This window comes from Emydura macquarii, unplaced genomic scaffold (assembly GCF_026122565.2).
Source record: "Emydura macquarii macquarii isolate MOO-44397 ecotype Brisbane River unplaced genomic scaffold, CSIRO-AGI_Emac_v2 contig_2362, whole genome shotgun sequence".
Taxonomy (NCBI): Eukaryota; Metazoa; Chordata; order Testudines; family Chelidae; genus Emydura; species Emydura macquarii.
Window position 1 is genome coordinate 3,512,446 of NW_027132499.1, and position 15,047 is coordinate 3,527,492.

Genomic DNA, 15,047 nt, shown 5'->3' on the forward strand with positions numbered 1-15,047 from the left:
TTCCTTGTATAAGGAATTCAGTTGGGTTTATTCACTTGAGTCCATCTGCCATTGCATTTGCAAGTTGGAGGACCAATACACTTCTATAGCAGTTGTACTCAGCACAGGGAATAATATCCTTATGCCCAAGGAACTCTCCTGGTTCCACTATCTATATTTTAAGATTGCTGGAGCAGCATAAAGGGGCCTATAACAGGGCAATCTATCCCTTTAATGGCCCAGGAGAGGGCAGGCAGGGAGAAGCCTAGAATCAGCTAGACAATAAAGGAGGTCCCAGCTGGTTGGTGGGGGCAGGTGGGGAGAACAGGTGGAGGAGAAACCAGGAAAGAGTAGGGAGTATGTTCTCCTGTAACCAGAGCAGGAGGCTGCAGGCGGGTGTGGCCTGTGGATCTCCCTCCACCAGGGTTGGGGAAGGTGCTATCTGATAGCTACTGGAGGACAGAGGGCCCCAGTCTCAACCCTTAACCAGGTTGTTTGTTATTTTTGCACATTGTTTCTGTCCTTGTGAAATTATTAAACAGAGCCCGGAAGGAAGGGACAGAGACTAAGCTGGGTTTCGCTGACTCCTTGTCCCTAGCTGGTGATTAGGGCCACCAGCATATAGGGCCACAGAACAGATTCCAGCCCACAGTAGTTTGCAGTTGTAATATTGCTCTTTAACTAGTGGAATGGGAATAAAGTAGTTCACATTTTAGTTTTCACAATAGAAACTGGAATGTGAAATTGGCCAAAGGGCCACAAAGTGCTGAGGATTTCATACTTGTGATTCAATGGAGTACTATGAAAACATCTACAAAGGGTCAAGTAACCAACAGAACACGGCTTAGTGCAATAAGTATCCAAAGTCATGGATGGATACGTAGATCTGAAGGTTTCTAAGAGGTTTGTTATATTTATGGAACAAACACATTTCCACTGTCTGATCATAATCTGCCAATGAAATTCTGCCTTAAACTGAAGAATTTAAGCATTTAAACTAAAACTGGTACTTGACAGGTAGCTGTGACTAAATAGCTTTGTCTTTGACAAACACTTCTGACAGCTAATTATTATTTTACCGAAAAGTTTTCTTTTTCATAACAAGGTCAACACAAGAAGATGTGTAGAAATGAATAGAGGGAACTAGCTGTCATTTTATAATGTCTTTGTTATAAATTTAACAATATACCTTTATGCCAAGATTATGACAATAAAATATATCACATTATGGAACTTTTCTTGAACTTCTTTATAATATGTTTTGATGAAGTAGACACTCAGATCTTCAGAGGTATTAAGGGCCTAACTCCCAAAATGGACAGATGGACAGTTGCATAAATAGCTGAATAATAATAATGAGATTAAATATAATAGTGAAGAATGCTGCACTCTGCTTATTTGGTGAAGATTCTCTCCTGTAATTTTATGTCATAGCACACGATTGAACATGTCAAAATTACCTCATGAATCTGACATGCAGATAGATAGAATTTGTGCTAACTGGATGGCTCCAGTTCTGTATACTACAAAATTTTATTCTATTGTTTAGACTAGAGTCCAGTAAAAATGTTAGATATAGATTATATAGATATTTAAACAGGGAAATACCAAGCTACTAGGTAGTTCAATCTCACAGTGGGAGTCAGTCCTTAAATCCACGTTACAACCATTTTCACTCATGAGACTTAACTATATTGTTTTAGCAATTTACTAGTCTATTCTGAAAAAAGATCAATATTTCTGTAGACTACAGAATTAACACCATGCAATAAATAAAAGTTTTATAGACAGATACATTTTAGCCTTGCTTCAATAAGCATTATACAGCAAAATAGAGTCTTATCAAAATGTAAGAGGCAAGTATGGAAGCAATCATTCAATTTTTCACGGATAGTAACTATATAGCCTGATCCCTTTAATTGTCTTGGTATAGCAAATTAAGATAGCCTAATTTTTTAATAACTACATAGTCCTATGTAATTTTACATAAACACATAAAAGAAGTTAACCAAAGGAAATATGTGACTGCCAAAGACAGATAAATAGATGCTGCAGAATGAAAGCATAAGAGATTATCAGTCACTTGACTTATTTAATCAGTACTCTAGGCACAATATTAACTAAACCATGAAAGAAAAGAAAGATTGTCTTTTCCCTAAAATAGTCTTAAAATAGTCTTTTCCAAGTAAGAATTAAACACTTTTGGACTCTTTAGAAATGTATGTTTGGTAAGTATCTTCATTTTGTGCAAAATGAATCAAGAAATTATTTCACCCAAAACTAGAAGCAGCTAAGGTATTTTGTTACTGCAGCACAAAATTATTGCACAGTTAATAGAAATGTCTGAATAGTTAAATAATACTACTTAAGAGTACAGCTTTTACTTGTTTACCCACTAAATTAATGTATCAATACAGAATTTCTGGCACTGAAAATTTATTTCTGGTAGTTAATGTAGTTATTGTACTATACTTCAAGAAGTGAGGATTAGCAATGGGAAGAATATGGTCATTTCCCGCTGGGTTAGTAACCAAAACGTCATTTTATATTCATATTCAATTACCTATGGGAGTGACAATTTAAAAGCAGGCAATACAAATGTCACTTTTTAAGTGCAAAGCTATTTCAACATGTTAAAATAGTGCAGCAGTGCAGCTGTCACTTCAGATTTGCACATCAGAGTTACAAATTAAACAAAGTCTAGAACTTGACCATTAAAAGTCAGTTTTGGCAAAAAGAATATGGGCGAAAGCTTCTTGTGATGTCAAAATAATTATTGTCTAAGTCTATTTTCAAACAGTTTCTCTTCTCTGAAAGTCTTTGCGTGTTGAACTTTTATTTATTTATTTTTTTTCAGTAGCAATGCTAAATTTCTATCTTTTTACAAAGCCCTGGAGTTAGAATCATAGGCTAAGATGCAACAGATGTAAAAAAACCCAAAATTGTATGATTTTGGGGCAGACAGAAGTATTTTTCATGAAACACCAAAGAGTGAACGTAGTAAGCACCGTTGCTATTTTTAACAGCACATATTTAATAATTGACTTTTGTGCTTTATGCTTTGTGTCTAAAGATAAAGGGTAGTGTCAGCAATTGGATTACAGCATTACATTGTTGAACAAGTAGAACAACAAACCAAGTTTAAAAAGAGAGCAAATACAATGAGCTGGGAATGGTTTATTCTGAAAAAAAGAGCAGAAGCTATGTTTTCTCTCTCAAAGAATCTCTCTTATAACATGAAGAGTAGATTTTTAAACATAGAGGAATTAGTGACACAAACATCTAAAAAGGAAGTAAGAATAAGTATTTGAGCAAAATAAAATCTGTGACATTTCTATGGAATTTGGGAATTAACTTGTTAGTTAAATTCAAAGTAACGATATGTGTATTCGAAACCGGGATGAATTAGAATACACATTTTCTGTCATTTTATTTTAGACCTATCAAATATCCACAATTAAAGCATGAAACAAGTTTAATATGTGGATACATAGAGGTAAATTAAGTGTTGCATGCATCCCGCTTTAGACAATAAACCATACTTCCTAGTGTTGAGATTGTGTTTCTACAGTTTTCCCAATGAGGAAAAACAAATGTTACTCTAATAGAAGCGTTCTTGATATTAGCATATTTCTTCAGGCATCTCTAAATGAAAGAGAACAAATGAGAGTGACATACAGTACTATTCAGAAGCAGTATACAGTATGTGTAATGACAATTAACCCAAAACAAAGCGTTGCTCCTAGAACACAATGAAGATGGTGCATGTGCCTGGATGAAGGAAAAAGAATTGGAAGAACTAGATTTTAAAAGTCATTACAGGCTTTAATTACTGTATTTAGTGGATATATCATTCTTTCTGCCCTATCCAGCTCCAAAATCTCTCCTCCAATCTATCTGTTAATGGTTACAGGTTAAATATAAAATCAAAATCTTTCTACCACATCCGTGTTCTAATGCTAATCTATCCAAAGTAACATACATCAGCCTTGTAAAATTTTGCTTACCTGCTCGTCTGGAGGGGAGTAATTTATTTTGATGAGTGCTTAAAAACTCATTAGTCTTTTCATTATAATAATAAGAGTGGCCAAATTGATTCTGAGTCTTGGCTGTTCAAATTTCATGTTGATTTTGCATCATGGCATACTTGCCCATTGGCCTTATTTAAATTGTGCTGAGAACTGGATCCCTGGAAACAAAGATGTTTTTGTTTTCTTATAATAGTGTCTTCCCTATAATGGCTGAAATGGTTTCTGAGCTGCTGAAATTCCAGGTATTATAAGCCAATTTGTGGCATTTAGCAACATGCCTGAGTAGGTGAATGGAGCTGCACCTCCCTACATTAATTTAGAGAAGTCCCACTCCTGGATGAAGCAACATGGTCTGTTGGGGACAGTATATGTTCCTGTTGCAGTTGACCCAGTCTATAGCCCCGCATACTTTCTGCTCCTTTTCCTATTCCCTTTGGAGCAGACCATGGGAACAATTCCTGAGCTCCACTGAGTGCAGAGACTACACCTGTGACTGGCCCCTGTGTGGGCTTTGCAAGTCAATGGAGGCAGGAGAAGGCTACTTGTATTGTCCCTTTGTACACCTGCATAAGAGCCTAACACAAATTGGCCCCATCTCACAATATGCAAGTCATTTTCCATGGGTTACCAAAGATGCTCTCACCACTTACATACATATGGAGGAAACAGACCATTACCCAATTTATGACAAAGATCCTGTTGTTAATTGCGGTTGGGAATCTCTCCTTTATCTTTATTTTCTTCTGTCTCCTCATATATACAGTATATATCTTGAGTGTTTAAAGATCTCAAGCAATGGAACATCCATGTGGTAGGAACTTCAATTGCTCCCATTGACCAAAATTTTCAAAAGCAGGTGCCTAAAATTAAGCTCCTAAAGTTAGGCCTAATTAAGGGTTCATTGGGTGGAGGGATGCAGACAAAGCTAATTGTCAGCAGGCATCTGAGTTGTCTGATGGAACTACATAACCTTGCAGGGAGGAGAGTGTGAAGAGAGTCTGAAAGGATACAAATGGGTCTAGGCCCTGGTTTGTAGATTATTTTGAAGTCATTATTTTGAAAGGTTAAACAACCAGAAGGGCCTGATCCTCAAAGGTTTTAGGCACCTAACTCCCACTGATATCAATTACATTACATTATGTAATGTGAAGTTAGGAGCCTAAACAGCTTTAAGGACCTGGGTCAAGCAGTTTACATATTGGTTGAAGGAATCATTTCTTGTCTATTTGAAAACAGAATAAACAGAGCTTCTAGTACTGACTAGTAACAATCCTCTGTATTTTACTTTGACATCAAATTGAGACTTTACATCTAAATTACTTGATTTCCTAGGAAATCTGTTTTATCTCGTAATTTGAGTGCTTTCAAATCCCCATGCAAGATGTAGTTTACGCACTTTATAGACTCCTGTGACCTTGAGGTAAATCTTCATTACTTCATATTATTGCACTGCCAATTGCAAGCAACTGTTAAGCAATCTATATTCTAAGGTAAAATCTCTGACAGTACATTAGCTATATTTGCACTTGCACAAATGGAGACAGACTTTTTTCACAGATGATTTATTCTGTTATTTACCTACAAATGCAGGCACCGCCCACAACTAGTTTAGCAAAACAAATGCAAAATTATAACTGAACAAACCAATGACAAGAGAAAAGTGTGTTTTGGGTTGAATTTTTCTGTCTAGTGAAGTGGATTTCTCAGTCACAAGACGGTGCCATTATGTAATGTGAACAATACAAGTAGCCCAGACCTACAAAAAAACCCAGAAAAGCAAGTTTAAAAGAAAACCATGTTATTTACTATTTATAACAAAAGTATTATCAATTGCTGATTATTAACATATTAACAAGTACTTGATAATATATTATATGTATTTATTATGTTTTTAAAATATGTCCATTGTGATTTTCACCAAAGTCAAAATGCAAATGGTCTGAAGCTCCATAGCAAAGCAGTAAACATAATAAATGTATCTCATCACTTCTCTCAGTAAGGGTCTGAGTAAACAGATGAGGTTGACACTTCAGTATTGCCAACCCCATTCAAGAATCTTGAATCAGATCCCCCAAAACTGTGCGATCTAGATTAAATTATAATATGTTTGTTCTACTCTGTTTTATGAACCTTAGGATGAATATCCCTTTTCCACTAATTTGTGGGTGATTATTTCAGTTACAAAAATCAACCCTAAATGGAGGCTAAGGAACACCGACCTTTGCCTGAACGCTAAGAGCTTGTCTATACAAGGAATTATACCTGGTTATCAACCCATAATTAACTTCATGTATGCAGAGCCTTATTCTAGAATAAGAGTGCCTTGTACCACCCAGGATTCAGGAATAATTTCATGTGTAGACAAGCCGTTAGAGGGGGACTCCCATTATGGTGCCTACGATGTTCTCTACACACTATTTGTAGCTGTCATTTTGAATTTGCTCTTCTGAGGAATATGGCTTGGATTTTCAGATGAGTCTAATGTCTGTAGGTGCCCAAATCCCACTAAATTTCAAAACAGCCTGTAATCTCAAACAGCACTTTTAAAGGTTCAGAAACTCTTTTTTTCTGTTTGGAAATGTGGAGTTCAGCACAGGCAACTTAACTTTAGCCCAGACACAATATCAATCAGTGAAAGATTATAGTACGTACTATGTCTCATGTAGTATGGGAACCTTCCCAGGCAGAGATGGCCAGAATGTTCTCCACCAAAATGAAACCCAACAAGATATCTATTTTATAATCTCTGTAAAAATGATCCTCTATCAGCAGAAGAAGCAAAGTAAAGAGTTCCACCTAAAAGAATTCAGAGGCCTGGTCATTTTTCCTTTAGATCTACCTGGAGTGATTTATCTGGACACAAATGATTCTGAACCATTTTAATTCCACAAGCAGCCACAGTGAACACAGAATTTTCACCTAATTCCTTTCCATCTGGCCAGTTTTTCAAGGCATTATTTCTCTTTAGCACACTGACAGATTGTCATCTTTTCAATACAGAATCTAAGTGTATATGCTAAAAATGTGCATTTAATAAGCCATTTAACTACTTGATGTATATGTTAAACATGGGGAAGATGAAGGCCACACAGCTGAACTCAGCACTTAATTGAGGCAGCAGTCTGGAAATGAATCACTTCCTGTCTGAAGAGCCTTCCCTATTATTAGCATATTTAGAATTTGTGCAGACAATATTTTTCCATTTAAAATATATTCTCCATCCATGCATTTTACAGACCCATCTCTCTCTTCTTACATTTGCTAGTATTGCTCTCTCCCTACCAAATAATTTGTTTCTTGACTTTTTGAACAATGAGTTACTATTCATTTTCTTATATATGTTTTATGTGTATTAATTAAATTTAGACTCCAAAAGAAGAGGCATGTAAGACTTTGTTGGATGAAGTTCTGGACCACAACAAGTACTCTGAATGGCTATGCTGTACACTAAGGATCTTCATGGGGGATAGGAAGAGAAGAATCCATCACATGGGTTTTGTTCTTCAAATCTAGGCAAAATCAGATTACAGCACACACACTGTACACCCATACCTAGGGTCCCATCCCATGGGGGTCAGGAGATTACATCAGAATATGAGCTTTCATTTAACAATAAGTAGCTGATGTGCTTGTTAACCAAATTTATTACACACACAGGGTCTCCTTTCATTCCTCCATGCCCCCTACATCCTTCTCTATCACAAGGACTCCCCCAATATCCCCTCTGGTAGACATTCTGTGTGTACCCCATTCCCTTTTCCTCCCATACCAGGGTTCTCTCGTCTACCCCCATGAAGGTGTCTTTGTGTGCATGCCCATTCTCACTGACTCCTATCCTAGGTATTCTGTGTGTTGCCCTCACCCCATACCAAAGTCTACTAATCTCCCCCACCAGTTTTATATGTGCCCCCCATTCCTCTCTCTCTCCACTCCTGGGATCCCTGCTAATGGCAGGGACTCTGTGTGCTGTTCCATGCCCCATTTCACCCATATCAGGGTTCCCCAATTTTCCCCCTCCAGGGGCTCTATGTGCACCCCACTCCTCCATCTCCCTATGCTAAGGTCCTCCTTTCTCCACCTGGTGCCAGGGTCCCCTCTCTGCCCTCCCATTTTTCCCTCTTTCCTCTACACTAAGGTCTCTGTGTCTTCCTCCCCTCATATCCTCCCCCAATTTTCCCCTTCCAGGGGCTCTATGTGCACCCCAGTCCTCCATCTCTCTATGCCAGTGTCCTCTGTCTGCCCCCCGCATTTCCTTCTACCCTCCACATTAAGGTCTCTGTCTTTCTCCCCTCTTGTCCTCTCCCATTTTCCCCCACCAGGGATTCTATGTGCCTCCCATTCTCTCCTCCCCACAAACTAGGGTTTCTCATTTTGCCCCCATACCAGGAGCTGTGTGCATGACCTCATTCCCCCCATGTCCTGTCAATCCCTCTACACCATTATTATTATTTGTCTGTTTTATTATTTATAAATCATTCAGGGTGTCATCATCTTAAACTCGATTGGGAGGATGAACAGAGATGAGATGGAGATATTGTTATGCTGGACAATGTTAATGGGTGCCATCAACCAGTTTGATCTATAGACAATTGCAGGGTGCTTGTAGCTGTGGCCATGCTAAACATATATCAGAGGTTGCATGTGTCCCATTCAGTTTATCCAACTTCCCCGAAAATCAATAGGGCTTTGGCCCTTGATGCCTAGAACATTCCCTGACATTTTGGAATTGATCAGATGCAGCATGCAAAATTTATGATGTTATATACAGATAGACAGTCAAATAGAGAAATGCCATCAAGATAAGTGTCAGGCAAACTTGGCCCAAAAGAAACCAAAATGTATTATGTATTTTTAAAAAGCATGAATTTTAAGCCAATTTCATGATCCTTTGGGCCTCACTGATGATTTTTAAATGTTTGGGGTTGGCAACAGTGCCAAGATTTGACTTTAGACAGTGGTAAGAACTTCCTTTTTATATATATTTAACTAGTATTCCTTTAAGCTATTCAAAAAACATCTCATACAATTGATAAACCACTAGCTATATGTCTTTTTTCCAATGTCAAAACTGCCAGGATCAAATCATCAGCTGCTCAGAATCATCATTTCTCCAAGAAGCTCGGCATTTGAGAACAAGTGAGTGTTTCTGTGATTCAAAATATAGGACAAGGTGAAGTATAGTTGAATCACATAAAGATCTTCAGGGAGATGGCATATTATTTTTCTAGATGTTTCCTAATGTCAAGAGCTAATTACTCCATAAATCCTCTACTGTATAAAAAGCCTGTTAACTGTGCATTTAAATTAAAAAAAAAAAAAAAAAAAAGCTTCTTCTTGCTGATGTCATTATTACCATGGCAAGGTCTTATCTTAGTAAAAGTTCTATTTTAATCTATAAATGACTGCAAAAGATAAAGCAATAGATTATTTCTGCTAACTGGTAGAGAGATACTAGAGTAGATTAATCGGCAAAATCTTACCCTAATAAAGTCAATGACATCACTCCCATTGGCCAGGATTTCACACCACAATTCCCTCATCAGATGATTAGTTTGTAACATTGTGTGATACATAAATAATGACAAATTGCAGGCCAGATCCTCAGCAGGTATAAATCTTCATGGCACTATTAATGTGGTCTACATGATATTACTATAAAATGGGTGCACAACTGTATGAAAAAAATGTACTCAAAGAGTAGATATCAATGGTTTGCTGTGAAACAGGAGTTGTGGGGGAGGGAGATGTGTCTAGTGGGGTCCTTGCAGGGTCTAAAAATATTCAATATTTTCATTAATTAATTTGGATAATGGAATGGAGAATACGATTATAACACTTTCAAATGACACCAAATTGAGAGGGATTACAAGCATTTTGGAGGACAGGATTAGAATTCAAAATTATTTTGATAAATTGGTGAATTGGTCTGGAATCAACAAGATGAAATTCAATACAGACAAGTGCAAAGGTCTTGCTTTAGGAAGGAAAAATCAAATGCACAAATACAAAATGGGGAATAAGTGGCTCAGTGGTAGTACTGATGAAAAGGATATGGGTGTTATAGTGCATCAGAAAGTCAACATTAGCCAACAATGTGATGTAGTTGCAAAAAGGGCTTACATCTTTCTGGGCTTTATTAGCAGGAGTGTCGTATTTTGGACGTGAGATAATTTTTCTGCTTTACTTCACACGGTTGGCCTCAACTGAAGTACTGTGTCCAGTTTTGGGCACCACACTTTAAGAAATATGTGGACAAATTGGAGAGAATCCAGAGGAGAGCAACAAAAATTATAACAGATTTAGAAAACCTGACCTATGAGGAAAGATTAAAAAAAGTGGGCATGGTTAGCCTTGAGAAAAGAAGGCTGAGGAGGGGCCTCAAAATTTTTTTCAAAAAAAGTTAAAGACTATTAGAAAGGGAATGGTGATTGTGACACTTTCTCAGGGTGCCCTGAACTGTGAGTCACCATGATAATGCCCTGCCTCAGTGAGAGAGAGACTTGCTGGGGCTAAACTGGGTGTCAGCTTCCTGCCACTCCAGTTTGCTAGCCACCCAAACAATCTCCTCAGAGCTCTGCTCACTCCTACTTTGCCTTGCACATTAACACCGGGTGTACCCCATACTCCTCAGAAGAGTATCCTTGTAGTGTCCAGCCCCTGTCACTGGCCACTCCCAGAAATTACTAGATAAGTGGTTCCTGAACGGAAAGTGAACACACAGCTTGATTTGTACACCTCAGGATCAGGTCCTTTATGACAACACAGCACTGTAATCTATTTACAGTGAAAATAAATAACATTTATTAACAAAGGTGAAGATTTAAGCGATAGTGAGCAAGGATAAGAAGAACAACAGGTTGCAAATAAAAACAAAGAAAGTTAGAGTCTAAACTTAATATGAGCAGGCAAGCCCTTGTCTAAAGTCAAATGTCCTTTACGGTGCTTTCAACCAAACCCTGACTGAGATCCCATTTTCATTAATGTAATCACGCTGCCCAATTACTCTTTAAGTGCAGGATAAAACAGGGGTCCTTTTGCCTTCATCTTGTACCCCAAAGTTCATTGTCCTTTGCAACCCAAAGACAAGAACATCCCCTGTGGTTTTTATCTCCAGGGTCTTCCAATACCGACTTTACATCCTCATGTTGACTTGGAATGCAAACATAGCTTCCATTATGTTTTCCTGACAATGCTTAATATACATCAGCGACAGGGATAGTGAATGCCTTGTCTGGCAGAAATCCAGTTTTTCAACTCTGCATGGTTACATAATTTAATACCTATTTTTAGTACATACACAACTCCTTAAATATCACCTGTCCATACATCTCGCCATAATATTAATAACCAGCATGATGTTGACTTTCATTTAAGACCTCACATGGCATTCTTTATAGATAAACATTATAACAGCAATGTGTTAGGTAGCATGAGTTTGTCTGGCCTGTTAGGAATTGCTGACACAGAGTAGTGAGCCCTTTGCCAGCTGGCACCAATGGGCCTATGTCACAATGAGCAATTCATATCCATGTCCATTGAAGGCAGGACAAGAACTAATCAACTGAATCTGCAGCAAGAGAGATTTAAGAAAGAAATTTCTAGCTATATGAATAGTTAAGCACTGGAGGAGGTTGCCAACGAAGGTTGTGAATTCTCATCTAAAGAACAGGTTAGACCAGTGGTTCTTAATCTATTTACCATTGTGGGCTGCATATGCAGCTCTCTAAGTGTTATATGGGCTGCATCCACACAATAATTATATACACTACCTGTATGGCCTTGAGGATGTCACATGGGCCACAGCTGTGTGCTGATTGGGCTGTGGCTTGACAACCACTAGGTTAGAAAAACACCTGTCAGGGATGTCCTGTGTATACTTGGTTCTGTCTTAGTGTGGTGGGACGGACTAGATGACCTCTTAAGGTCCCTTCCAGTCCTACATATTTGTGGTTCTATGATTAAAATTCATACAGGGATCTGACTCTGTATCTCAATCTGACCCTCTCCTTTAAAACTCTGATTAGCCCCCTGGATCTTCTATAATGTAGGCCTATTTGACTCCCATTGAAGCCACTGTGAGTCTTTAGTATCTATATCTATCCAGTAGGTAGAATAGTGATTCCAGCAGGTAACTTCGCTAGAGGAAAGTTTCCAAGCGAGCTCTCTAGGGCAGCTACTGTCTAGTAGTCTGTGTTTGTATTTTGCTTAGCACAATGGGGCCACATTCTGACACATTCAAACTGGGTTTAAACAGAGATTTGGAATGGCTCTCTCATTACAAGAGGTAAATTGCTTTGCTCACCCATTCTCACCTCCTACTCAATGACTGTCATTAGACCTAAAATACCCGGCTTTCATCCACATCCGCCATTGTTCTCTATGCACTTGTATATTTATATGATGATCCTATGTTTCTCATTTCTACCTCTGCATCTGACAAAGTGAGCTGAGCCTCACGAAAGCTTATGCCTGCTAAAATTAAATTTGTTAGTCTTTAAAGTGACACAGAACTCTTGATGTTTATACTAAACATGATTCTAAATAATAAATAACTGCTTTTTTATAGAAAGTGTAAATTACTGAGAAATTAATGCACATTTTGTGGAAATAATAAAAAAGGATAATTGAATTTCATAGTGCATCAAAATTCACAATTGTTTTGTAAGGTGACAGAAAAATCTCTGCTTTTTCCATGAACATTTTGCAAAAAGAAAGCAGGTGATATTGTACAACTCTACTATACTTCTAACTTTAAATGAAAACAAATGCATACTTTATTTGGGGACCTGTTTTACCTTTCAAGGTGCTCCATGTCCACTTTCTCATTTATTGCTCAGTCCTGTAATCACTCATGCATGTAATGTGAATAGTTATACTGCAGTCAGTGGAACTACTCACGTGGCCAAAGATAATCACATACATATTTGCATGATCAATGCATTAGTTATTATTGATTTGCGTTCCCCTCCAAACAATAAATGTACCCCTGCCTTCTCTTTTCTGCTGACCTTATCAAGTGCTCCCAAATAATATCCATAACCAACTCTCTCTACACATATATGCACACAGCTGGTGAAAGTTCCTTCACTGAGCCTATTCCAATTACATCTATCTGACCCACCTGCCTTGGATATATTCCAACACTGACCCCCTGGGTCAAATTAATCTCTAATGTAACTTCATTGATTCGTAATTAACAAGATTTCCTTTTGAAGGGTTTTTAGCAGAGTTTTTTTTTTTTAAATAGTTGAAGATATGTAAGTTTATGGCTTCACTGCTTTAGTTATAAATGTGTCTGCCCCTTGGCTGCCATAGGAAGCAGATGGTAGGCTGACAAGATCTATTTAAGATCTGGCTGCCTTGAAGGAAGTAAAAACAATAAAGATAGGTAATTTAATACATGGCAAATGTAAATCATTCCTTCATTAGCATAATTGTAAAATCAGACTTTTATCCTAGGAAGGAAATTTCTAACACATGGATTTGGGCTCCAGATCCTAAAATACTGTGGTTTTCTGTCACAAGGCCACCAAATGCAGCCTCTCTCTCTCTGCAAAGAACCAGTCCTCTTGCTTACTTTGTATGCTTCTAGATTTTATACATCCCTATGCTTTAAAACTTGGCAGTCTCTTTTGTGACTTTACACACTTCCATTCTGCCTTAGGATGATAGATTATGGCCAGGCCTTTACTTGACTGATATGCATTGTAGTGAAAAACAGGTATAGGTTAATATTATTTAGAGATATTCACAAGTATCTGGTGTGTGATACAGAGAAAATACTTAAAGAATAAAATAAGGTATTTTTCTGCCAATGTTTACTTGTGATTATTTAGTGGTGAACATAAATGTATTGTATTAATATATAATATTTGGAAATTGTTTACTAAAATAATGCAACATTGTAATGTAATGTGAGACTTTCTGACACTTTTATTTCCTGTAGAGAGCTCACTGTTTGAATTCCATATTGTTTATATTATTTTATCTTTAGAAAAAGGCAAGAGCTGACTTTGTGCCTGGAACACACATATGGGAAATTGACTAACACAAGATTCCTACCCTTACAGATGAGTAAATTGTTACTTTGTTTTCCGATAAAGCTATTTTTATTACACCACTGATTAATAGTAAAAAAAATGTTTTTGCTTTTAGACTCCCATGTGAAAAGTGAAAGCTATGTGAGTGTAAATTGTGCATTTTAAATAATTATTAGATATAATAAAATTGAAGAAAATACAGTTGGTCGTGAATGCCTGAATTAACATACATAACCAAATATTGCTTTTTCCTATGCAAGTACAATTCCCCAGAACATCGTAAGAGTTGTGCATGTGCATTTTGAAGCCAATTCTGGATTGGATGCCATCTTGACTGACAAGCTGGTGATCCAGTCAGATGTCTCCAGAGATGAAAGCATGAGTCTTGACAGCTTGAGCTTCAGAGCCAGACTCAGTAGCTTCAAAAGTCTCACATCCTCTCAGAGTCAGGCACAGAAACATGTCACTTACATTGACCAGTGGGTTACATACGTCCTCTGTCATTAGTTGGCTTCAGAGCTTCCAAAGTGTCAATAAATATCCTACCTATAGATTCTCCATGTTCTTGGGGACATCCCTAAGAAAATTGATTTGATTCTTACCATAATTTTAGGAAAAGAAAAAGAATGTTTAACCTGAAGACAGAGCTGTTAGACTTAGTCTGATGTACACATCTTATAACAGGAAAATCAGTAAAGAAAGTGACACAAAACATACTTAACTTTTCCTACATTAGCCACAGAATGGACATGCCTGTGTAGTTAATAGGTCTATTATACACCAATGAAACTCCCATGAAATAAGGTCTTAATTAACCTCCAAATAGCCTATGAGTGGCTCTCAACATGAAAAATCAAAAATCGCCCAGGGTCAAATTCTGCTCCAAATTACACCTACTCACCGGAGTTGAAGAGGTATCATTAAAGGCAAAATATGCCCATAAGTTCTCACTCAAACTAAGAAGTGTACAGACATAGTTAGCCTTTTACTAAGGCCC